Here is a 27581-nt window from a genome sequence, read left to right on the forward strand (position 1 = left end):
GATTTATGCAAATACGCTGTCTTGGAAACCTGCTCAGGAGGTGGCGATAAGAGTTGGGCGCTTTAGTTCGTCCTTTCTGTAAACCTATGGCTCTGTTTCGACTTACTTGACCCGTGCTACGTTGTTGTCGTTTATTTTTTTTTAAACAAAAACGCGACGTACACCAACGCGAAGTTAACTCTTGCATCTCAGATTTCGTTGAGCCATCTCGGCGGAAAACATTTAGCACTCCTCGCGTACTTAGCATTAATGCAAATTTCCTCGCGCCACTAAGCGTCCTCGATAAATTCTTCCTCCTGAAAGAGGCAAAAAGGACCTGCTAAGCATGCGCGATTAAGGAAAGTCACTATACGCTGTTGCGAAGCAGCCGGTAAGTAGGCGTAGCTCGGACATCGCGCTTCAAGGAGCGAGCTTGCTGATAACACTGGAAGTACGTACACGAGGTACAGTACGTACGGTGCATTCGGGAAGTGGGGTAAAGCGAAAAGTAAAGCACCAACCAAGCTATAATCAGAGGCCCCCTTCCAGTAACAAGACAGCCTCCCCGTATACCGAGAAACAATCGGAACGAAATCGCAGACGCTCGCCGCCTCAAGGGCTGCTCGGCGTACTATAGTCGTTTGCTTCAGCCGCGAGCCAGGACCGAAAGCCAATCGGCGATCGAGATGGCGAAGCCTGCAGGGAATGTCTACAAAAAAAATGTTACGCATACATTAACGGCGATGAGGTAAAGAGTGCGTAAATGTCTCAACCTTCTTCTATCCCCCCCTCCCCCCAAAAAAGGAAGAAAAAAATCACAGCATATCCACGGAGTGAATGATGACGAGTGGGCGAAGCTGCGGAGGTTCATCGGTAAACCGTGAATCTTCCGTGAATTCTGCCCAGTACATCATCACCGACGTGAGATCGGGCGCGTTTATACTAAAGGTTCGATGAGTTATGACGACTTGCAGCTCACTTTAATTTTACATGTACGCTGTGAATTTTCATTGTTTAGAAAACGATTGCTTTAGAAAACATCTGGCGTCTTTCGTTAAGCAGCTGGCGTCTTTTAGTTTTGCTTTAGAAACATCTGGCGTTCTTTCGTTTTGCTTTTAGAAAACATCTGGCGTCTTTCGTTGGTTTATTTCATCAATCAACGGCGTTTTGAACAAAATTTTTATTGTTTAATCACGCACAGGAGAAATCTCACCAGGCACTACCTTGGAGGTAAACAATGGCTGCTAATGGCAATGAGAGACAGAAGAAGTCGGCTTTTAGCTAACACTTACACTTCTACTTCTACTAACGTTTCCTACTGGAACATGCCAATGGCTGCTAATGGAGAATGAGAGACAGAAGAATTCGGCTTTTAGTTAACGCGCACGCTGCGAATTTTTTATTGTTCAACAACGCATAGGAAAAATCTCCCACCGGCACCACCTTGGAGGTCAAGATCTGGTACTAGCGTTACGACTGGTTGCGCACTACTACGACTACGAGGGACGAACGGGTGCCGCCTTAAGGAGCTTCGCCCCTAAAACAGGAACAAATACTAGGTTACAGTGGCGATTTCCGGGACTCCCCAACTCCCAATATCGTCGAAAATCGCGAGCCTATAATAATCAACGCCACCTATCGGGGAAGCAGCGCTTTGGACAGAAAGCGGATAATGTTTCCGGCGACGGCATCGTTATGCGCATGATCACTTTGAAGAGATCCCTGTTTCCATGATTCCAAGAGCGAAAAAGCAAAAAGGACTCGCTGATGCGGACGTTATATCCTCAGGCCAAGACGAGAAAAGTAGACCATTGGGAACGAACGAGTAGTTGATTTGAAATTGATCCCCGTCGTGCTACACGTAGGAGATGGCTACGTAGTTACAAGTACGGTCATAAGAGACTAATAAAACGCTGTACGTAGCGGTAGTGACGTCGAAAGTACATACATACCAATGAGGAAAGAAAATCTGCAGGTATAACGTCGCTGACGGGAATGGGCGCGCCGAGGGTAGTGATTTGGAAGCGTTAGGAGGCGATGGTGCCGTTTATCCAGTATCGCGACTCTTGATTACGATAGCGCCAATTGGGGAAAAGGCGCGTAATTTCCTTGTTTTGAAGGAGGGATAGTGTTTCCCGATTTCCTTTTTTTTTCACTTCACGGTTACAAAGGTACGGTTCCGGGTATATGTGACATTACGCGCAGGTGAATGAGGTCACATACCCTACTAGCTTCCGGAAAGGCTGCCAGTTAGGTTAGAGCGCGTGAAAAAAAATCCGCGCGGTCGAATAATGTAGAATTTCCCAGCTAAGCTGGAGAAAGCGGATGATAATAATGACGATGATAATGATGATGACTACTGCAAGTCTGTCTAGCTCAGCTAACGTAAGCCAAGCATAAAGACAAGGTAGAAAAACCTGAATACAAGGATATGAGATATTTACGATGTTCCATGATCTGCCCTCTTGTGCCGACAATGATATTTCGGTGCAGCAATTACTTGGCTGTATCGTAAATGAATGAATGAATCAACGAATGAATGAATGAATTAATGAATGAATGAATGTAAAGCTAAGTCCCTATGCATCCGCCTAAGAAAATCTCGAAGGCGAAAGCCTTTTTTATTTCTCTCAGCCGACTGTTTGTTGAACTTCTCATGTATTGTAGAACAATACAAAACATACGAGAGATCGACGCTTACTGTAAATTGCAGCGCGGCAGGACACCGGTACAGAATACACGAGGAGACAGATAAGCGATAACTCAAGTGCAGATGTCGCAGCTCTGTCGTCCAGTCTATACATTCTGTCCATGTGCCTCTATGCGTCACAATTAGCTAAAGTGTTGTACGAACGATCTATCTTGAACAACCACGTCACTGACACCGTGTGTGGGCTTTTTAGGCATTCATAGCCGTCAAACGTCGACCAATGATCGACGAGCTGTCACGAGAAGTTCCCGCTGTAGAGTCCAAAAGGCGGTCATCGGGACGACTACGCCTCTCCGAGTGAACGTTAATAAAGAGATAAAAACAACGCAAATAAGAAGGTGACCGCAAAAGGGGTCAGTGCCACCGGTGGCACTCCAGCGGTCACTTCGCCAAACGACGGTTCCCGGGGGTCCTGGCGTGTAACCCTGGCAGTGACAGAATTTCGTGACGCCGGACTCTCTGACGAAACGTTTTAACTAACGCAAGTGTCACTCCCCACCCCCCTCCTCGCTTCGCCTGCCTTCTACTCTATTCGGTACAATCCGTTTCCTTTTATATCTTTCGCATCACACACGTGCACACTGACATAGCCCCGCGGCTCATCCCTTCGGCCACTCAGCGCGCGAGGAGCGGAACGTACAGCAGATCAATAACACGCAGCCGGCACGGATGGAATCCACCAGTGACGTCATCGGCAGCAGCCGTGCGAGGGGAGTAATGGCACTTCCTACCGGTCACGTCCGACACGACACTGTTCCTCGAGGCATGCCGGGGACGTGAGAGGGCCCCGAAATAAAAGCTGCGACTCATCGAAGGCGGCTGGCGCATTGCAGGGGGCAGGAGCAATCATCGTTGGCCGGCGGGTCTACGCTTATATCCCGACGGAAAAGGATGCAGCGTTGAAAATGGCTGCAGACAAGAGTCCAGCCCTCAACGCCAGACCGGAAGGGCCGATACGGGTTGACGGGTCGCAATCAAAGATCGTCCGATGACAAAGCGTGACTGATTGCTTGGTTGGATGGTTGATTGATTGATTTGATCGACTGATTGAAAATTCACGATATTGTTTAAGAACATAAACCGTTATTACCGCGCTTAGAATTATGCAAATCGGATATTACTACGGTCATTGGGTGCTAAATTTCATTGATCGATCGATTTGTGGATTGTGTGATTGAGCCTAACCATACCAGAATGTACAGCCACTAAATCTCGACAGACAGATCGGGTTCAAAAGCGCGGAAATCACTAAGAGCGCGCTAAGCGGATAATTTTAAAAAATTGGAGGGGGCCCTAATCCTCGACTTAGTTTAACTGACTTAGAATTAATTTTCGTAATTTATCCTGATAGTTACTTGGCCCTGATCTTCAGTGAACTTATGCTCCGACATTATATGTATGTAACATAACCCTGAGCTTGAACAAAATCATCGATTTCGCACCAGTTTAATTTTTTTAAACACACCATCTGAGTATTCGGAAAACCGGAAATAAGTGCTCGACCGGAAGTGCTTGGAAGGGAAGGAACGGTGTCACTCGTTGCTTGTGCCATTAGTATATGAAGAATGTTAATGAGAACTAACACAATAACGCCAAGGAAAGTATAGGGGGTGTTGTCTGTAGTATTTGGAATATAAATGCGAAGAAAGTAAAGTGGACGAAAAGACAACTTGCCGCCGGCAGGGGCCGAACCTGCGACCTTCGAATAGCGCGTCCGATGCTCTACCACTGAGCTACGGCGGCGGTCATGCTTCCGTCCACTTTATGGGGTAAATGTGTGCATTTAAACCTATATATGTGCATCAAGTCTGTCTTCAGGTAGTATGCGAGGGATTATTGGTCAGCTGCCAGCTCGTAAAAAGATCACGTGCTACGTGACGCCAGAAAGGCAGAAACAGAGTGTTCCACACTCGCCGCCATGGCTGCGATTGGCGCTGACTAACACTCCAAGGTTTAAATGCACATATATACCCCATAAAGTGGACGGGAGGATGACCGCCGCCGTAGATCAGTGGTAGAGCATCGGACGCGTTATTCGAAGGTCGCAGGTTCGGTCCCTGCCGGCGGCAAGTTGTCTTTTCGTCCACTTTACTTTCTTAACATTTATATTCTAAATACTACAGATAACACCCCCTATACTTTCCTTGGCGTTATTGTCTGTTAGTTCTGATTAATATTGTGTCTAACAAAGAAAACGAGCCCCGAAGAGTCATCTTCTTTCCTTAATATATGAAGAAAGAGCTCTGTTCCTCCTTGCATCGCCAGGACGCCGTCTTTCCCGACACAATTATCGACGCCCATCAAAGGCGGCAGCCTCAGATAATCTCACTCGATTGGAAGCGCTTGAGCTCTCGGGTTGCTTCCGACAGGTAGGAGGAGCCATCGCTCTCTAACCAATCAGGACAGGCAATGGGAGGCGATATCCGCCAGCTCCAAGCCACTTCCGGGACGCTCATCACGCGCAAAGAGGTCTTACCGATTCGACATGTAATTAGTTCGCAGCCAGCGCGCGCGCCTTAAACAGCTATAGGCTTTAAGCCGCCACTAAGCTGACACTAACTGCCGAATTATTCGCGAGACTTATAGGTGCCCCAAGAAGATTCGTCGATAACATCAGCTTCAGTCTATAGTCCTCGCCCCTGAGGTACCTACAAAAGCCTGCTGCGAGGTCTGATCCCGCGCCACAGGGGTGACACAGTGTAGCTTCGCCAAAGTGCGAAGCAGGTAGCGGCTTCCTAAGGAGATTCTAAGTTAACTTCACCGTCAGGTTTCCCGTCCCAGCCCTGGACTCGTTAAGCTAACTGGATGCCTCCTGGGAGGTACCTAGCCAAGATTTAACTAGTTTCGGCCTGTTTATAGAAGCTGTGAGGACCGAGAGACGGTTCACAAATTTTTATAGGGTTCTTTGCAAGCCCCCGGGTAGCAGTGAGCCTGCGGCGCCAAGGTAGTTCCTATAAGCCGGAAAACCTTCCAAGTAGCCTCAGCAAAGAAAAGCGTTCGGCGTACCCTCTTTAAAACAGAAGAAACGAACCTTACGCGTCACGAAAGAACGTATAAGCCGTGCAGGCAATTGCACGAGAGATGAAAACTAGACAACACAGGCGTTTGTGCGGACTGCTTCTCTTCTCTAGTGTCCATTTGACGAGTCAATCATAGGTGTATTTTCTGGAGTAATGTAGAGCAAAAATGAGGTATGGGAAAAACAATGAATGAATGAATGAATGAATGAATGAATGAATGAATGAATGAATGAATGAATGAATGAATGAATGAATGAATGAATGAATGAATGAATGAATGAACTGGTTTTCTCGCCCGCTCTATCGCTCACACAAGCGACAAAAACGGAAAGCTTGCAAGGCTCTCTTTGTAAATAGCAAAATGCTGAGACATGGAATGTTTTCTTTTGTTTATTCACTGATTTCGTACTGTCGCCCCTTGGCGACAGTCAGTGCAACGGCGCATCCGCGAAGCCCCCAAATCCATACAAAGCGTCAATTACGCAGATAGTACGCATATGTGGGCGCTGATGTTTCGGCGCGAAAGTGTACTAAAAAAAAAAGTTGGAATGCATTTTCCTCCGCTACAGCAATCGACATTACCCGCACTTCTTGATTAAATTGACCACTTGCGAAAATCTCTGCCCATGGCATCATATCCGTGTCAATATATATATATATATATATATATATCATTGTTGGCTGTAACGAGTTACAAGTAACGGCGTTACCGGTAACGCGTTACTTTTTTCAGTAACTAAGTAACGCACTCATTACTATTTCGGAACTGTAACGGGTAACGTACTTTCGTTACCATTTTTCGGTAACGTGAGGTGTCACGTTACTCGTTACTTTTAATTCCAATTATACTCGCAGTCTTACACAAAATTCATTCGTCTTGTATGAGTGCTTTTTTCAGAGCTTGCCCGCTAAGCATTGACAAAGCGACATCGCATGAGCGGGTCGTATTTTGCGTGGGGGAAATCGCAATGGGAAGCAAATTGCCGAAATTTCATAAATGGATTTGCTATAGTTCCGGCTACCTTGCTATCGAGGTTCAAGTTGTTAATTGTCGATGAAGCGAAGTGTAATGCGGGCCTTGTAACCGTCAAAAGCGAGCTGTCAAGATCTGCTCGGCTTACGGACATGCAAGACTCGGTGTGAGCTCCTCCAGCACAACGGAGGATGACTTCTTCGCAAATACCTTCAGAACGCAATCGCCAACTGAGGATGAGCCTATCTGCCTTTGGTGCCGCATGGCATCGCCATGAGCGGGTTCAAAGAAAACTCTCCACGCCTTCACCGGCTCTTCCTGAAAGTGAATACAGGAGTACCATATAGTGCGTCCGTCGAGCTCTTATTTAGCGTAGGTGCACGTGGACGTATTCGCTAATAATCGAGTCAAGCTGTCCGATTAAAGCTTTGAAAGGCAGCTGTTGCTTTTATTCAGCGGTTTGTAGTAACATTAGAAAACTGTTCCTGTGCTACTCTAGCACTGTCTATGAACTTCTTATTCAAAATTAGTTTTACTTCTTGGTATTTGCAACGGCGCTTACGTTTCTGGTTATTGAACTCCTGAGCAAGCGAGGCTGTCCTTGAACACTTTCACGTACGTAGTCGCAATATTTGCGGCAATTTTACAGGTCAAATTAAAAAAAAAAGAACTTGTTTATGTGCGCAAATACTTTTCTTCAGATTTATGGCATTTAAGCATTCCTTTATTGCTACAAAATTTGCGCATTGATTCTGGTAGCAGATGCACGCTGTCATAATTCTGCAAGTTTGTTCAGTTATGTTTTCATTTCAGAGAGCGTTGATGGTGAAATTGACTACTTTGTGTTTAATGACCCATTCCGAAAAACAGCTTCCCCGTGTGCTACAGAGTGAGAAGCCATCACATGTAACTATACAGGAACTTTAGGTCACTATGGTACTACGACGATACGGCGCATTTGTGCAAATTATTCTCGTTTAATCAGTATCTGGGGTCGGATATTTGTTTGAGCGACAACTTTAACGTGATATCTATATATGAGTTTTATAAAGTAGCTGTTGTAGGTTCTTGAGGCGAAGACGCACTGATTAAGATTTCTGGGCATGGAGTAACTGCGAAAGTAACGTCCGTTACTTTTTTTCGGTAACGGTAACGCGTTAACTTTTTTTATTGGTAACGCAGGGTGGTAACGTGTTCCTTTTACTTTAGTGTAACGAGTAACGTATTTAGTTACTTCCTTCCGGTAACGCATACAACACTGATATATATATATATATATATATATATATATATATACGGCACCAGCTGGCCGAAATTATTCCGGGGCTATCCAAAACCAGAGAGAAAATGTTTTCAGTCAATCAATCAATCAATCAATCAATCAATCAATCAATCAATCAATCAATCAATCAATCAATCAATCAATCAATCAAATCTATTCGAGAAGACATATTAGACGGCTTTAGGTTTTCCGCTCTCAACAAATAAATGCCATGAAACGCAAATCCCCGGCGTATTAATGGTACATAAGCTTGCTGACCTGTGGCGCTTGGAGTGCGCAGTGCCTCTTTTGAGTAGCCAAATGCGCATGCGTAGGCCAAATGTAAAACGCCTTGTAAACGCTGACGCTAGGTGCAGCACGTAAAAACGACGTATACCGAAGCATGTTTCACTCTACCGAACCATACCGTACAAGAACAACTCGTGCGCTCTACAGCGCTGCACGCTATTAACGAAGCACAATGGAGCAGTACCAGCGGCGGCAAGCCGAAGGTCGAGAGGCATGATCGGGTCACTGCGCTTGCGATGAGCCCAGAGGCGGACACTCTTGCCGGCGAAAGTCCGCGCAAACGACGCAGTGATGAAGGTCCTCTCCGTATATACGTCTGCGCGTAGCTGCAGTGCACCAGGCGGTGTGTGTAATGCAATAGAGCAGGAATAAACCAGACACAAGAACGACATGGACGTGTGTCTCTTTCACGGCGCAGAATACCGCGCACATCGCGATCGTGGGCGGACAGCACGAAATAGGATAGCGTGCGCTGTTACTACACGGCGAAGCAGCCGTCGTAACCGTTGTTGCGGCGCTGGTACCGTACGTAACTGTTCGAAAACACCCTTGCGTATATTCAATTGAACTCAATGTCTCTTTTTTTTTTCATACTCCAAACAATATTGTGAACGGCATAGATATGACACCTCAGCATGCCGTCGAGTGTTTATGGTTCTTCAAGGACGTCACGTCTAAAAACATAGCGGCCCCGACGTGCTTCAGCTTCTGTAGCCAGTAAAAGCAAGGCCTCCGAGATTCGCTTCTAGAGGCAACAATCGCCGGTTTGGCGATTCGAACGCCACCTATTGCGGAATCCACGAAAGAATAATCAAGGTATACCTGGAATGTGCGCTATCATACGCGAAGAAGCGATCCCGTATTCACCACCTATGTTTACAGAATACTTGCAAGCGCGACCTTTATGTGGTGGCTTAAGTTCACGAAGTTCATGAGATGCAAATACAGTTACCTTCAGCACTCCCTGATACGCTTCCGTGTTCTTTTCGTTTTTTTTTTTTTAATTTTCAGCGGACTACATAGTCTTGTCGCTCTCAAAGGCGCGGTACAGCGCCGGGGAAGCGAACTACGAATCGGACTGAATCCAACTAATTAAAGGACTTGATTATTACAAGATCAGTACCTTAAGATTAACTATCGCAAAAGCAGTGATCGTTTGAATACCAAGTGAATGGAACTGTTGGTCTAATACCGCACATTCGCGCATGTCTGGTAAGTTCAGTTTTTTTTTTTTTTTTACTCATTTCGGTCATGGAGATGCGATTGGTCAGTAAGTATAGGCTGCGTGGGAAACTGCTTAGCTATCTCATTAGTCGACAAACCAGCGGGCTTCTACTTTAGCTAATCAGCGCGGCTCGTGGGTGTGTTTATAGAAAAACATCGAACGGCGTCGCTTATTCGAAATTCTGAGAGGCCAGGGAAACCATTCCGTTAATTTAGTCTGCATGATTACTCAGAACCATGGGCGCTACTAAAATGAAATAAAATAAGAAAGAAAGAAAAAAAGAAAGATAGAAAGAAATGAGGGTAGAAAAAAATAGTCACAGTTTCGCCGCAAGGGCGAAGCAATGAATGCGATAGCAAGAAACTAATGCTATGCGAAGTGAGGCTCGCCAATGGATACTCTCCGTTTGAACAGCGCTCCTGTTGCAAAGGCGGCCGAAGCAGCGAACGAAACTAGCGTGCTTCAAGTGTCGAGCTGTGACACTAGATAGTTCGCGCTCATCTTCTGCTTGTTCGTTTAGCGGCGTCCCTTGAGCTCGAGTGACTTTCGTACTCTCCGTAACATGAGCACGGACGTAACGGTGAAAGCTTGAAACACCCTCTTCCCCTCACCACGAGAAAACCGCGCGAGCAGACAGCGGAAGGGCAAGGTTCTCCCTGCGCAAATAGAAGAAGAAGCGAGCGAGCTCGCCGACGACTTTTAAATGCGCCCGTCGCGCTCCTAGCGCCATCTCGCTGGTAATGAAGAAACGCTTATAAGCGCCTGCCGTCTCTGAGTCCGTACAGCGGTAAAGTGTGTATGTAACGCTCGCCGTTAGCTACGTGGAGGATCTGCGTTTCGTGGCGTAGTCGATAGCGCCACTCGCTGCGGTGCAAGAGGCCCCTGGTTCGATTCCGCGCTTCGGAGGCATTTTTCTGAATTATTTTTCTTTGAGGCTTATATATATATATATATATATATATATATATATATATATATATATATATATATATATATATATATATACGGTGCATGACGGCGACGGCAAAATCCAGCCGAGACTGTCCATATAATTGCTATCGCAATAAAAGCGAGAAGTAAAGAATAATATTAATTCTTCGGGTTTAACGTCCGAAAATCACAATTTGATTATGAGAGATGCCGTAGTGGAGGAGTCCGGACATTCCGACCACCTGGGGTTCTTTAACCCATATATGCCCAAACTCCGAAAAAATGACAAAACAAATATTTTTTTTTTCACAAAAAGTGTACTTCTACCCAGGCCCGTAGCCAGGAATTTTTTTCGAGGGGGGGGGGGGCACTTGCTGAAAGCCTTGACTATTTGAGAAAAACGCCTATTTTAATTATTTATTTCTGGAAAAACACCTTGTATCAAAACTTTCGGGGAATGGGGGCGGGCCCCCCGGGACCCCCCTCCCCCTGGTTACGGGCCTGCTTCTACCCTCAAAAGAAAGCACAAGTTTTTTATTTACTGTCAGGTAAACGCAACACTGTTTTCCAAGCTGTCCTATAAATATGGGACGCTGGGCATTAGAGGGGCTAGTTGCGGGTGGGTAAGCCTTGAAACATTTCACGTGCACACCGACATTGCACTTCTTCCTCTGCATCGCGTATTTCACACAAAGCACGCGTTTGCCCGGAGAAAGCGGTCGGCACGTGGCAGCATGAAAAGCAAGCAATGTCTCGGCTTGCACACGTTGAGAATGAGACCTGCTTGATGTGCTGTAAGTGGCGCTAGTCATCAGCTAAAAAAATAGCGACGTTGCAGTGCATCAAAGAAGCGTCCCATATGTAGGACACTGGACATATATGGGTTAACGTGCACCTAAATCTAAGTACACGGGCCTCAAGCATTCTCGCCTCCATCGAAAACGCGGCCGCCGCGGCCGGGATTCGATCCCGCGGCCTTAGGGTCAACAGAAGAGCACCATAACCACTAGACCAATGTGGCGGGTAAAAGAAAGAAAGAAAGAAAGAAGGAAAGAAAGAAAGAAAGAAAGAAAGAAAGAAAGAAAGAAAAAGAAAGAAAGAAAAAAAGAAAGAAAGAAAGAAAGAAAGAAAGAAAGAAAGAAAGAAAGAAAGAAAGAAAGAAAGAAAGAAAGAAGCAAGGAAAGAGAGAGAGAGAGAAAGAAAGGAAATAAAAGAAAGACTTCATTTGCGCAATCAGTATTCCCAGCCCTTCGACGGCGCACTTCGTTTGATGACGCTCGAATAGATTTAATCAAGGAAATGCCGATGTCACGTAAACCAGCGAGGATCGGCGCGGCGACGGCAGTTAACGATTTCAATTACGTGGATTGGTACTGACCATTACCGACAATATGTATTGAAGCACGGCAACGCTATCCTCAGATCCATGCGACCCGTGTGAAGTGAGTTCGCGCCGAGGCGTGAAAAGATTTCGGTTTTACTTGTACGTACAACGAGTTAGATGAAGGTTACACGGAATCCCAGCACTGGGGTGAAAAATGAAGGCGCGCGGATAATCTGCCACCCGAGAGATTTACACTTTATTTGCTTCTCAGCATGTGCAGTATTAGCAGCGTCACCTAGATGCGAGAGTCGATTAATTAAAGTGAATTAAGTATCCCACGGGAATGTGTTACAACGAAAAACCGAAAAAATTACACCTTAATTTACCAGTAATAAACAGGCTATGCTTCGGGCGTCCCGGAACGTATGTTCGCGAGGAAATCTTCGAAAGCCGGAGAATTGACAAAAATGAAAAAAAAATCGCAGCATATCCACGGAGTGAATGATGATGAGTGGGCGAAGCTGCGGAGGTTCATCGGTAAACCGTGAATCTTCCGTGAATTCTGCCCGGTACATCATCACCGACGTGAGATCGGGCGCGTTTATACTAAAGGTTCGATGAGTTATGACGACTTGCAGCTCACTTTAATTTTACATGTACGCTGTGAATTTTCATTGTTTAAAAAATCATTGCTTTAGAAAACTATGGCGCACTCGACTACGACTTCGTTAAGCAGCTGGCGTCTTTTCGTTTTGCTTTAGTGGGCGAAGCTGCGGAGGTTCATCTGGTAAACGTGAATCTTCCGTTTTGCTTTTACAAAACATCTCACCGGTGAGATCGGGCGCGTTTATACTAAAGGTTCGTTGAGTTTATGACGACTTCATCAATCAACGGCGTTTTGAACAAATTTTTATTGTTTAATCACGCACAGGAGAAATCTCACCAGGCACTACCTTGGAGGTAAAGAATGGCTGCTAATGGGAATGAGAGACAGAAGAAACACTTACACTTCTACTAACGTCAGCTTTTAGCTACCGCTGCGAATTTTTTATTGTTCAACAACGCACAGGAAAAATCCTAGTTACGCGCACGCTGCGAATTTTTTATTGTTCAACAACGCACAGGAAAAATCTCCCACCGGCACCACCTTGGAGGTCAAGATCCATGGTACTAGCGCTAAGACTGGTTACGCACTACGACGGGGACGAACGGGTGCCACTTTAAGGAGCTTCGCCCCTAAAAAAACATTCATATAGGAATGCATGCATGCATGCATGCATGCATACATACATACATACATACATACATACACACATACATACATACATACACACACACACACACACACACACACGCGCGCGCATTTCATCTAGAGCAGCGCGAAATGTAAAATCAATTCAATAGTTACATCGCTGTGGTCGAACACGCTCACGTATACCGGTTGTAAAGCAGTTTTCTGCTGTTTCTCTTTTTTTTTTTTCTGGCGGGAGGTGTGAGGGCGAATTCAGTGAAGCGAACCGCGCTACGAGCTGACGAAACGAAGTCAGCGGAGACATAAAAAGGATAAACACGCAGAAAATCTTGAATACTTAGGGTTCGGATCTCGTCTCGCCAAGAAATTTTCTCGCTAAGAATTTCTTACTTTACGTTTCTTTCGCTTTCTCTCTCTCTCTGTACTCGTTGGCTGGCCCATCAGTTATTGCATCCCACGCCAGACAAATAGGCGCTGTGAGCGAAGAAGAAGAAGAAGGCTATGAAGAAGAGGACCGAGAGACCGCCTGCCGGTTCATGATGATTACAGTTTTTTATCGGCGTCACACGACAAACCTCTACCATAACAGCTCTGCTGTAAAAATATTCTTGATTCTGGTTTGAAAACAAAGTGGTCGGGACTTTCCGAACACTACGTTATAAAGATAACTTCGTTGTAAATGACGCGCGACATGACGTCCGCAACACAGACATTGGTACAGGAAATGCTTCTTTTTACAGGTCGATTCGTTGCAGAGGCGTTCCGACCGTACAACCTGACGACCGAACGTTTTATTCAAGACGAACACATAGGGCAATACATATCCTCTCAGTGGACCAGACGGTTGCCGAACATCGATATATATATATATATATATATATATATATATATATTGCCACGCCCACTTTTTTCGACGGATCGACGGACGACGCACTGAGATACAGCCAAACAAGCCACCGCCGGACCACAGCGTACCACCCACAGACAAATGGCCTGACCGAGCGGCTAAACAAGACCATCGCCGACATGTTGACCATGTATGTCGACGTCGAACACAAGACGTGGGATGCCATCCTTCCGTATGAGACCTTCGCATACAACACGGCCGTCCAAGAAACGACGCAGATGACGCCGTACAAGTTGGTCTACGGAAGGAGCCCGGCGACGACGCTCGACGCCATGCTACCCAACGTCACCGACGAAGAAAACCACGATGCCGCCGCTTACTTACAACGTGCCGAAGAAGCTCGACAGCTCGCCCGCCTGCGCATCAAGACCCAGCAGCACACCGACAGCCGTCGCTACAATCTTCGACGACGCTTCGCGGAATACCAGCCCGGCGACCGTGTTTGGGTCTGGACGCCGATACGCCGACGTGGGCTTAGCGAAAAACTCCTTCGGCGATACTTCGGGCCATACAAGGTTCTTCGACGCCTCGGCGCTCTTGACTACGAGGTGACCCCGGACGGCATTACGAACTCCCAGCGACGCCGCGCACGACCTGAAGTTGTCCATGTCGTGCGCCTTAAGCCGTTTTTTGCGCGTTAGCGAACCTCGGGACTCTATTTTTCTTCCTTTGTTATTGTAATTTATTTTTGTATGCACTTGTTTTTTTTCTCTCTTCTATGTTCTTTCACAAGCATCGGGACGATGCTTTTTCAGAGGGGGGCAATGCCACGCCCACTTCTTGTCTTGTTTTGATGTATTCGGGTTTGACCGGCAGGGACGGTTATCAACGCTCGACGCTGTCCGCGAAGCATTGTTCGAGAAGCTTCACGTCTATAGTAGATCGTTCTGTTAAGATTGCGCCCTGCACGCGAATGTTCCAGCTTTGTCTAGAGATAACGCCGCCACCAGCGATATTGCTGGAAAGTTCGATACCGCCTGTATAAAAGCCGACGCGATTGACCGCTTGTCAGTTGATCGACGGACGACGCCCTGTTCGCCGCTATCATTGTACAGCGTGTATTGCTGTAGCTCTAGTTCTCATTTTCCGGCCACAAGTTCGGCCAAATAAACAGTTTCATCCTGCAAACGCCGACTGCTGTCTTCGTCGACGTCACGACCACGTGACAAAATATATATATATATATATATATATATATATATATATATATATATATATATATATATATATAGCCCTCGATGTTTAGCCAATCAACAGGGGCATATCAACGCAACACGAAAGCATATAAAGAAGAAAGGCAAACACACGTGGCGAGTTGATTGGGTAGAGACAGTGAAGTCCATAACGTGGTTATGACGAAGAGTTATATGGAGACGAGCCAAGCCAGCCATCTAGGCAGTGCGAGCGCGAGTGGCTACAACGGCGGCCGACGCCAGACAACGCCGGTCAAGCTCCGCTGACCATCGATTGATTCATCCACGCTGCTGCACTAGAAGGGGGGCAGCCAGCGAGGCAAGCAAAGGGCACGCGCGTTACACGCTCCCGCTAACGCACTCACGCCCCGCCAGTCTGCCGCGTCAGGGTTTGCGAAACACACACTATATACCCCCGTCGTTTTATAAATAGAGCCCTGTGTCCCGCGTCCTTCTACGCGGCGTATATCGAGGTGAACCAAAACGCGGTGCCCTTAACCTTTTTTTTTTTTAACTAGTTCATGAAGAACGCAGGAGAACAATATCTCGTGACACAGCAGATGAAGAAGGCAAATTAATAGGTAGCAGGCTGCAGTAATTGAGATCGGACTAACGAGCCGTTTGATGTTTGCTCGATTTAGAACGCACTGGTACAAATAGGCGAGGGAAAAATTCATAATAGTGAAGTATAATAGTGCGAGCATAAGAGAACAGAGAAGAAAAAAACGATGCCGTGTGTTAAACGCGTCGACGTGATAGAGGTGAGAAATGACTACCTCCAGTTACAGAGGAGTTAATAATAAGTGTTTTACGTTTCAAAACCACAACATGATTATAAGGGACGCCGCAGTGGTGGGCTCCGGAAATTTCGACCACCTGGGGTTCTTTAACGTGCACCTAAATCTGAGCACACGGGCCCGTAGCGTCTCGCCTCGATCGAAATGCGGCCGCGGCGGCCGGGATTCGATCCCGCGACCTTCCGCTCAAGCAGTCGAGCACTAACCACTAGACCACCGCGGCGGGTAATAGAGGTGGTAACTGACTGCTTGCTAACAGTCGTTTCTCGTTCTATACACCTGACTGGGTTATTTTTGACCACTTGGGCTTCTTTGACGTGCAACTAAATCCAAGTAAGCGTGCGGCTCGGCATTTCACCCTTACCGAAATGCAGCCGCCGCGGCCGGGAATCGAACCCGCGCCCTCCAACAAGAACTTGGCTGCTAAGCCAACGCGGCGGGTCGGTCAGTGTAAGAGCTCTATGGATTGCGAAATTCTTGTGACACCGATGCGCATCCATAGATGGCAAAGAAATTATCCTATGGGAAACGAGTTGATGACGTGCAATACACGCAAATGAGCTTCTCCACACGTCTCTAACGGCGCATGGCAAAGATGGCTGGCTCTGCTCTTGAATAATAAATAAGCAATCAACGTGCAGACGGTGTCATTGTACCCTACGCCTCTGAAGTTTTCGTAAAACCAGCTTGCAACACTGCAGTGCTATGCAGAACGTGCAGGATCGTCTCGATTAGGGCGAGACGTGTTTACCTAATTTTGCATATCGTACACAGCGCGTGCGTAAAGCATACGAAGACATGCGGTATATATGACTGAAGGCCTGGCGAGAGGCTTTCGGTGGCCCTGCTCTGCCAATACTTTCTGCGTAACCTTACGCAACTTTCCCACATTCAAGAGCAGTTAGGCGTCGTGGGAAACGGCTGATGGATGGGGAAACGTGAAGATGTCTCCGACGCCTTGACCCCTCCGTCACTGCCTCACTGATTACTTCCAGCACTTTTCGAACGCAATCCCACTTTCCTTTTCTTACATCAGCGTGTCTCGAGAGCTTTCCTGGCGTCTTTGCATTGCGTTTGCACCGACCGAAATGAAAGGTCTGACCTTCCCACGTACGTCGTCGCATACCTTCGAAGGACGTTCGCACCTTTTATTCTTCGAAAGCTGGGTAAAAGGTTTTCGACATATGACGAAGACAGCGGCCGTCTATTCGTACCCATGCCGCTCTCTCTCTCTCTCTCTCACCACACACACACACACACACACACACACACACACACACACACACACACACACACGTGTGCTCTCTCCCTTTCTCTCTGTACGTCTCATCTTGCGAAAGCCGTCGGGCCACCAACTTGCTAAGCTATGCGCAGCTTTTGAAAATATCCCGCGGACTCAGCCCAGCACCCCGTCAAAGGGCTAACGACTGCGTGCGTCAGCGGAACGTTTCGCTGCCGTTGGGGTGTTTGAGCGGGGCTAAGGGTTGGGACCCTTATTACAAAGTCTGTAACCTGAAACGCTTGCGCAGACACGTTGAAGCAAATTGGCTGACGATCGAACACTGGAACGAGGATGAACTATCCGCTCCTAGCTGTACTGTCGCGAAAGAACCCACGCCAACTTGTGATGGAGTACTAACGGCATACTAAGTCGCTGCATGAAGAGGTGGTTGCCAACATTCGTTATCACAGAAGAACTGACATTTGGGCAAGTTGAAATCTGTCAAGCATATTGATTTATCATCACTTTGACGTCATCGGCGTGTGGTCACGTGATTATAGGTTGTGCTTCAAGATATGTGTCCTCTGCGCTAATATAAAGTTAGTTGTGAGAACAGCGCCGGTGTTTGTGTCCCTTCTTCACCTCTCTCGTCGTCGTGTCGCGCTGAATCCACTCAATATCTTTATTCGTTATGACAGCATTCCGGAAGCTGCCTTGTGTGTTTAATTCACGAATTTGGTCGCTTACAGCGTAATCACAGCCGAGTGGCCGAGCTCAGGCTCTCATCTCGGCAGCACGTAGCTGCACATGGTGCAGTAACATCCGTACCATCCGCGCAGCAGCGCTGGAGAATACGGCTGGTGATACTGTTGCCCGGTTGTACACATAGCGTGGGTGAAGTATTCATGACAAACTATAACAAAACCACGATCTAAGCGTGAAAATGAACACATTCGTTTTATCCTAATGATATTATTACTTAGCAAGCTTATTCACGAAAAATAACTATAACGCAACCACGATCTAAGCGTGAAAATGAACACGTCCGTTTCATCGTAATGATATTACTGCTTAGTAAGCTTGAAGATTACGCTAGCCGGTTCAATATAATTAAGATTACGGCGCAAATAAACACGCACAAAAACGAGTATAGGCATGAAAACAGCACTGTTATATTGCATAGTCTAAAAGCAAAGCTTAATCTAGGAACAACTTTAGAGTGGACTAAGGTCTCTGCGACATGCTTCCGAGATAACGCATAAAGTCGGCTTGTGTTAGCTATAGTGCTGCCTATAGTGTGATCACGTGGTGGCTAAGCGCTGCATTTACAAATAACGCTTAGTCGCCATCTGACAATTCCCCATTGGGCAGATTCTGCTGCAATTCTCGGCCTGTGTAGTAGCGTGAATGCCGATCAACGCTACAGAGCCTTCATATGAGGTGTCAGAGATACGTGCAATCGTCGGAACGTATTTCTCGTCCATACCGAAAGTGCAGTGCGAGATACAATGAAATGTACCGCGCTCAAACATAATCTCATTCTCTTTTTTACAGCGAGGATGTATAAGGCTAGAAGGTGAGAAAATGTGGTAGTCCGTGAGAACGCAGAAACTATAAAAAAAACAAGCAATGCTAGCATACACTACCTCGAAGGTTCTCTGCGCTGGCACTAGCTTCTCTGCCGGTTTTGTCAGCTTAAATAGTTAAGGATGATGCCCGCCGCAGCATGAACAGCTACCCATAAAATTCCTTTGATGTTCTTAACATCCTTTAAGCTAACGCCCCCAAACGCGAAGTTTGACATCTCTTAAACGTGGTGACAGAGAAATAAAAAAAAGCTAGAACAGAAGACACTGCGATAGATCCCAGCTCGTGATAAACACCGGGGCCGCGCGTTTCGGCTTCGACCGCATTTGATATACTTCATTCATTAACAAAGCTCATTACCTTGCTGGAGCAATCCGTAACCTAAGGTTTAAGGTTTCAAGAGCTATTATGTATAATACTGTCTGCGGGAATTCGACACACGTGCGCTGTCAGCAAGGATATTCTGCGATAGCGAGCAGCCCACCGGAAGAAGTTGTGACGGCGTAATTGGATGGAGCCGTGCATGGTACGACCAAGCGAAAACCGTATGCACACCGGTACCTCACACACCCAATTGATTTTTTTTCCTCCTCGAAAGCCGAGAAAACTTTCCAACACCACGGTAGTTATCACGCCAAAAAAAAAAAAAAAGAATGACACAGGCACGAAGCACTAAAAGAAAACAGAAGCAAAAGGAAACGAGACAGCCTTTCGCAACGATTCAGGGGTTATCGGCGCGCACGAAACTCACGTAATCTCTTAAAAAAGGCACCCGTACGGCGTCGTCAAGCTTTGCGGAAAACCACGGATCATTATTCGAAGCCGAATAATCAGGCTTTGTACAGTAACAAGAGCCGTTCGTTTGCGAGACACGAGCTCGTCTTTCTACCACACTCGTTGCACATACATCCAGTTTAATTTTCCCGGTTTTATCGCCGCCCAAGAGCGGAGGGGAAGGGGGGGGGGAGGTGTGCACTGCCTCGCACGCTTATATCCATACCTTCGGTATCTCCCTATCGTATACAACCACGGCGCAACTGCAGACGCAGTCACAGACACTCAACAAAGCAACGGCTCGGCTAGCATTCGATACCCTGCTCTCAAATTAATCAGTGTCGCCGTCCTACCAGAAGCCGGTAGGCAACGGTCACTTATAACTTGTTCCTAGGTTAGGTCGCTCATAGTTAATGATCGTCAGCGCGTCCGCATTTCGTAGTGAACGGTTCTCCCAGTCTTTCGAGCACCTAATAAAACAGTCGTGACTGTATCACCCGTGGGTTTCCCGTACTGTGTCCCTTACTTGTGCTAGTTTTATGTTGCACGGCGACCGCTTCATTAAGGCTATGCTGGCCACTAGTACTTTGACCCCTTTCAAACCAGCCTAACTTGTAATAGTACTTCCAGACCCTCCGCCCCTAATTAATGTAAGCGTAGCACCTTTGCCCTCAAACACCGTCCGCGTATGCCGGTTTGTTGAGGTCATAGTTGCCAGGCCATTCTTTCACCAAGCAGGTAAACTCTTCGCGCAGGCCGCTACGCACTTTCCACAATGAAACACCGCCCCCCCTCACCCGTCTGACGAGGCGACATTGTTTAAGGTCGCCAATGGCAACGCGTCGCATACGCCACGCCGGCGAGTCGAAAAAACCTTCGCTTGCGGTGTATAGAAAGAAAGAGCGGAAAAAAGCGTGTCGGCGACAGGCAACTCAGTCGCGCTCGTTGTGTGTGTGTGTGTGTGTGTATATATATATATATATATATATATATATATATATATATATATATATATATATATATATAGGAGAGAGAGAGAGAGAGAGAGAGCTGTAAAAAACGATGAGTGGGCCCGAACGGACTTTTACAGCAGACCTGTTGTGGTCAAGATTGGCCGTGTGTCGTAGACGGAAAATTATCATCATCATGAACCGACGCGCGCTCTCGCCTTCATTGTCACCTTCTTGGCTTGGCTCCCACAACACGTACGCCCATTTCTCCGTCGAGAGACACAATGACTCTGATGGGCGAGAGAACGAGTACAGAGGGAGAGAGAGAGAAAGAAAGAACCAGAAATATGAAGAGAAATTTCTGGCGAAAAAGAATTTCTCGGCGAGAGCAAGCATAGCTACGTATACAGTATGGTATAGCAAGGGGTGGCAAAGAGACAGGTGAGAAGGTAAAAGCCAAGCCAAGCCAGGACTAGCTAGGTGCCCACCAGCTCTGCCGTGACCCAGCATTGTGCGTCTTAGTGCCAGCTGCGTTATTATTGCTATTACCTTTTTTTTTTTAAGTAGACATGTCAGGAGACTGGGCGTGCAAACACAGACCCAAGAGCGAAGTCAACACAAACGCCAATACAAATGTCTTCTCTCATGTGCCAGTGTTTGCACGCCCTGTCTGTTAACACGAATACCTACGAACTACCTCAGCTCTCCGTTACTTCAAGACGTTGTCTATGTTCCACGCACATTGATGCAGAAAACTGGTGCTGCTTCTTGGTTTGTTGTTGTGAACGCATGCGTTTCACCGTTGCTTTTGACTTTCGGTGTACGATAAAATCTGACCGGCTTCTGTGTGAAGTGAGCACATCGTCTTTTCGAGTTCTCCGTTTCTTGTGTACCTTGTGTGTCTTGCGCCTCGAATTACCATCATGGATTTTTACAAACTCGTCCAAGTAGCTGCTCTAAACCTAACATTACATAGTGACACGACGTACCAGAAGAGGGCCGTCCCTCAGCCGTACAATGCAACAATGCCTGCCTCCGACAGCATGAACTATGCAACAGGGCACTCACTAAATGACCAGAAAACAAAAAACATCGATGTTGTCAACAACTCTGGTTTCACCGCATGGCAAGCGCCGAATAGCACGCTCAGGTTCTGTAACCAAGCTTGTCAGGTTGTGTAACCCAGCTTGTAACCCGGATGACGCTGTTTTTCTCTCTATTCGCTGTGTTGTTCGCTTCGTCGCTTCTTTATTTAATAATGTTGGCTTTGTTATTCTTCTCTGCAGGACCGATGTCGCGGTTTGTCTGACGCACCCGCGAGGACGGCATCTGCGGTTGCCTTGGTAACTTCCCGCAAGCCCGCCCACAGCGGGCGATTAAAATACACGTTGCAAGACCATCGGCGGACAGACTGCATATGACAGATATGCGACAGAAAATTCATGAGTTTGCCGAGGACTGCGACAATGCGGTTGCGTAAGGAAGTTTCGCCTCAGAAATAACGCGCAGCTTCCGAACATAGAAGCCGATATATATTTCGACGTCGAAATGCTACATATATCATTCAGAAATGCATCGTAGGGACACGTAAAGAACGCTAAAGGGGACCATGAGGCGATGCGAAGCGGCGTTTCGGCGTGTCGAGCCCGCGTTTCAGACGGGGAGCGGAGAGGGGGAAGTAGAGGGGAAGAGGCAGAGGGGAAGGGCAAAGAGGAGTGGAGGTGTGTGGAGAGGGTTGCGCATGCGCAGTAGGGGTGGTCACGCCGCACACCACCACCACCGGTTTGAACTCCGCCATAAGATGCTTCGCATCTAAAAAAGTGTGCCTTCGTAAACCCGCCCCGATTTTCTAACGCCCGTTTTCGTTGTCCACTACACACACACACACACACACACACACACACACACACACACACACACACACACACACACACACACACACACACCACACACACACACACACACGCTTACACAACAAACCAGAAAAACACCACACAAACACACCACACACACGGACACACTCCTGTGTGTGGTTTGTGAACGCGTGTGTGACAGTGTGCGAGTGAGTGTGTGTGCGAGTGTGTGTGCGAGTGTGTGGCGAGTGTGTGGCGTGTGCGCGCGTCTGCGTGTTTCTGTGCGCGTACGAAGCGGACCGCCAACCATACATCATCATCCTAGCGCATGCACACAAGTCAACACACACAAAGAGCGAAAGAAGGGACACAAGACTCATGTATACGATCTCACACGCTCAGTGCCTACGCATATGCGTAACGCATAGCGAGTCGATTGCTGGCTACACGCGCGCGTGTTTGCCCGCCGCCGCGCAGTTCGCTCGACTCTGAAAACGGAAACGCCTTCCCCGCGAGCAAACAGCGGCGTGTGACCAGCGAGCGTAATGCAAGCCGGGACAGCGCGGTGCGTATGAACGCACGCCTCGCTCATTCTCTGCATAGCCACAATGCGAAACGGAGACGAGAATCGAAGGCCAGAAAAGAACGCCTCCCTCACCAGAAAAGGCCATTTACACGAAGCATTATAGTCGAACTAGACTGCCGCTCCAGAAGAAGCGTACCGGCCAGCCTACAAAATGTAAAGCGACCCTAATGCAACACTAAGGCGTCTGAGAGGCACTCGCACTGATAAAGTTGGCAAATTGGCGATTAACTGTGAGCCCTCCCTTTCTGCTCAGTCCATCTAGTGATTCTCTGAGTCGATGTATTGAGCATAAGAAAATGCAAGACAGAAGGAAAGAAGGACTTGGTGAGAAAACAGAAGAGAATACAACACGAATGAGAAACAAAACGACAGTTACCCGGGAGATGATCTCGTACAAGTATACACGCGCGAAAAACCTTAGCTCGGAAGTAATGTCCTTCAAAACACGAAAACTAACCTCATTACCTACCGGCAAGAGCATGCTAATGCTGAAACTCCCATAATGATAGCAGCTGTTTCGCACAATACAAAATACACTATAGCACTTTCCTCAGTGAAAGATTGCTCTAACTGTAACACGACTACCTGCGTGTGATGTTACGAATGCGACATGCATACCTTTACACATATGCTACGGGAAACTGTGGGTGCATTGTCAGATAATATCGTCAGCACCTATTAACTTATGAATGAAAGTTTAGGGGTTTAGGCATTGCCTTTAACTTTTCTGAAACACTAGATAAACACTCGCAGCAAAGAGAGATAATAAAAACGTCATACTGTTTATCTCCCTCTTTGCTCGCAGGTTAAAACGAGCCGTCAGAACTTCTCGCGCGTCGCTGAACGCAGTTCCTAGCTTCAGACCCGATCAATGGTCAAGCTGCAGATTACAAACTCCCTTCGGGTAGGTAGCTCAATTACACGCAGGTGGGGAAAACAAAGGGCGCTTGCTCGGCGAATGATACACGGCGAGCTCCGAAAAGCGCGAAGCAGGAAGCGAGAATGAGTTTTCCGGGCGTGTTTCGCAATGTCAACTGTGTTTGTACCTCAAACAAAAAGGGGCGCTCGCGACTTTGGTTGCAAGTTAAATGTCGCATACACGCAGTCGTTAGACACGTGTATTTGCGGAGTAACTCGCATCCACGTGCACACCTTGGCGCCTAAAGAAAGCGCGTAGCGCTGTGAAAAGTCTCGCACAATGTTTGATCGGCAGGAAAGTCGAACAGTCGGTAAAATTAGGTTGCCCTCAGATACGAGAACGCTTTCTCGGCATCCCACACGCGAAGCCTGAGAACATGAACATTATATAGAAACACGTACGATACGCCCATGGCGCATCTTTTCAGTATAGACGAGTCGTAAGTATAAAACAATCGTGCGAGCTGGGATACGAAGTGCGGCATCGATAGGTGGTGCACGGTATAACGGTATAACGATGTAAGCATTTAGCGAGGGGACTTACGGAAAAATAAATTAAAAGCGAAAAGTGAATACTCGTGGACGTTGTTCGCCCTCGGCTATTTCTAGAGTTAATACGAGTCTTTCGCCTTAATTATTTCGTGTTAACTACGACACCTTATGTTCCGGGATCTAATCCCGGCCGGTCGGGAGGCGAAAATGCTTGAGGCCAGAGTACTTCCATTTAGGTGCACGTTAGAGAACCCCAGGTAGTCGAAATTTCCGGAGCCTTCCACTATACGGCGTCCCTTACAACCATATCGTGGTTTTGGGACGTAAAACCCCAACAGTTATCACTAAGACACCTCAGAATCGTAGCTATGTGCCCGAAAAATTAAACGCACACACACGCACGTACGGGTCGGCTCAAAAACGATGTGTTAGCTTTTCGCTTCCAGCAGTTGCAATGTGAGCGCAACAAGCGCTCTAAACACCAAGGGACAAACGCTGCTGACACAAGCTAGCTAAGTGCACGGAGCGCAGTCTCGGCGACGCGCACGTTCGGGTCGTAATCAGCAGTAATCGGCGCAAGCAAGGCACTCGACGACAGCAAGTGCCCGGAAGCGTAAGGCCATATATTACGCTTCGCGTATGCCGCGAGGCTGCAAGGTTTGGACGCTACGCCGGCTGGCCGTTAGGGAGCGAGTGAGACGACGGAGAAAGCGTTCCCTTTGAGAGCGTGCGCGTGTGTTTGCAGCAGTGCTGGCTGCCTGAAGAAGCGCTAATTAAAAGTTCCCTGTCCCAGCAAAGCCCAATTTCGCCGAAACATCGCTTCGCAGGCTAGCTATAAAAAGGCCGACGGCGGATAAGAGGAGCCCAATAAACTTAAACAAGCCTAGCCCCGGCGTCTCTGGCGCTCTCCTCCACGTATTTAAGCGCGATACGATGCTCTCTCTCTCTTTTTCACGAGTCATTAGAAGGTGGCGTTTGATAGCGACGACAGAAGAGTACGTCGGCACCTACTGAGCTGTTTCTACGGTGCCTTATCTGGAGCTTGCGAGCTTAATCGCCTGCGCGCCCTAATTAGGAACATGCTTACTCTAATAGGAGCGCACTACGTTTAGCTGAGACAAAGACGGAAAGGCGGAAAAGGCTGCATTACGCTTGGTTTCTTCGGAGAGTGTGTGTGTGTGTGAGAGAAAGAGAAGGAGAAGACTTTTTTTTTTGTCGCTGCTCTTTCTGTTGTACACGTGCTACCGACTTGGATTCAACTGTGACTCGCTTATTTTTTCTTTCTTTTTTTTTTCAGAACAGGAAGGACAAAGGACCGAGAGGACCACAGCGTCGTGTTCGTCAGTCACAAAAGGCGGCGCACAGTATATGTACAGGAGACCACTTCTTGGAAGACATTGGAAGACGTACTTATCTTTAAGGGATAACACGAATTTCAGGATAATACGAATACGTGAACGTCCAAGACCGAAGCGGAAGTACAGTGCGTCAATGTTGGAAATTCCTGTACTATATAGGGTAAGCCTGTTTTTGTCAAAGGCGTTGGCAGCGTTGGTATTTATGGTACTGGTGCGAAGTTCCAAAGCCATACTTAACACGCCAACGCCTTTGACAAAACGCCAACGCCTCGGCCAACGCCTTTGACAAGTTGTGGCGCTGGTGCCAGTCGCTCATCACTTGGTAACCTAGGCACTCCTGTACAACCCTGAAGGCTTACATGCGGGTTAATGAATAAAACTGAACTTTTCTGGAGCCATTTAACTTGTTGCACAATTTTTTTTTTCGCTTATATGCGTGAGTTCATTACAGTGCATCGCGCATTGGCACGCATTCCTTAGGCAGTGGAGTGCGAAAAACGACCGGCGAGAATTCGCATTATACTCAGGATTGCAAAGGAAGGGGGGAGGGCGGGTAAACCGTGCGAATTTTAACGGTTTCGCAATTCCCAACGAAAAAGTTAAAAGCGGAGAGTCTTAAGCATGTGCGTCCAAAGCAGACGCACTCATTTTCTTTCTTTTTTTTTCCCCTTTATCGCTCGCGGCGCTCCCACTTACCGTGGCAATTTCCACTCTTTCCCGAACATAAAATGGCCTTCAGAACTCAATTATGCTGATGGAAAAAAAAATAGGAACGACAGAAAGAATTTGCTTGTCTCCAGTGACATTACTTGAACTGCTCGTCGGAGTCTTTCCACTCTCACGAATTCCTTCAAAAGCAGCAATTCCGATCACGAACCCACTCTCGTTTAATACGAAGCACCTAACAAAATCGTTAACTAGAGATTGCGATAAAAAAATCTAGGGTATTAGACATCGGTGTTGTTAAAAGCAGACCTACATTCTTCCCACCACGCATCAGACATGCGAACACCGAAGCCTCGCCGTACAAGACAAAAATTACATCGCGGAATTTCAGATACGCGAGGCACGCGGCAAATCAAGGCGAAAGAAATAACACTACAATTAAAGAGTCGCAAAGCAAAATGAGAAAAAGTCACACGCTATCTATGCATTCACCCGAGACGACTCATATACGAAAGCCACGTCGTTCTTTTCCTTCTCACTGGACTGTTATTCACATAAAGGATTTCACTGTGCGGCGATAAAATTGTATGACCATAGTATGACACCTAAGAGATTTTACGAGTAGCGATTCACGCTGCGGCGGGTGCCATCCCCTAGCTGTATACGCTGAGAAACATCGAAAAGAAACTAGAGCAAACGCGGAGAACCATGCTCGCATTGATTCTTCATTGTAGTTTCCGCGCACTCACGGGCTCACGGACCGCGACATTTTCCCATCTCTTAGCCATATACAGCGCTTTAAGAGGAAACGGTGAGGGGCTACAGTATCCATGTTCTTCACTCTCCCGTCGCCCTCCCCCGTCCGCTAGATAAGGCACCCATGTTACAGGACCACGGTTGTCTCAAGCACTCGGTCGACCAAGAGAGAATCGCGTATCTCGATTCCCCACTAATTCCAACATCTCGATCGAGACTTTCAGTACACATCGTAGTCCGGTAAGTGCGAGCTCCAATTCTACCGACGCCCATCTTTACAGCAACCCGCTAACCGAGAACGCTCGCTATCTATCTTCGTACCCTACTGCGTTTGTGCAACGATAACGATCGGCAACATCTTAACGCACTCCCCTGTTATAGACTGAGCACGGGGGGGATACGAGACCCGAACGCGAAAAGGGTTATGAAACCCGGAAGCAGAGGAAATTGCTCTGTAGACACCTACAAGAGAGCGAGGCTAGAAACAACGAAGGAATACGAGCAAACAAACAAACAAGCGAGCAAGCAAACAAACAATC

At 47.3% G+C, this 27581-nt stretch overlaps 1 protein-coding gene and 1 non-coding gene across 12 annotated transcripts in view; both read right to left on the reverse strand.

Annotated features, from left to right (window-relative positions):
- Nucleotides 1–27581, reverse strand: part of LOC119374441 (synaptosomal-associated protein 25) — a 302757-nt gene that overhangs the window by 104920 nt on the left and 170256 nt on the right. The window lies entirely within an intron of this gene.
- Trnaa-cgc (transfer RNA alanine (anticodon CGC)) lies at nucleotides 4361–4432 on the reverse strand. The gene has a single exon. It is a non-coding gene; the product is annotated as a tRNA-Ala (tRNA).

This window comes from Rhipicephalus sanguineus, chromosome 11 (assembly GCF_013339695.2).
Source record: "Rhipicephalus sanguineus isolate Rsan-2018 chromosome 11, BIME_Rsan_1.4, whole genome shotgun sequence".
Taxonomy (NCBI): domain Eukaryota; kingdom Metazoa; phylum Arthropoda; class Arachnida; order Ixodida; family Ixodidae; genus Rhipicephalus; species Rhipicephalus sanguineus.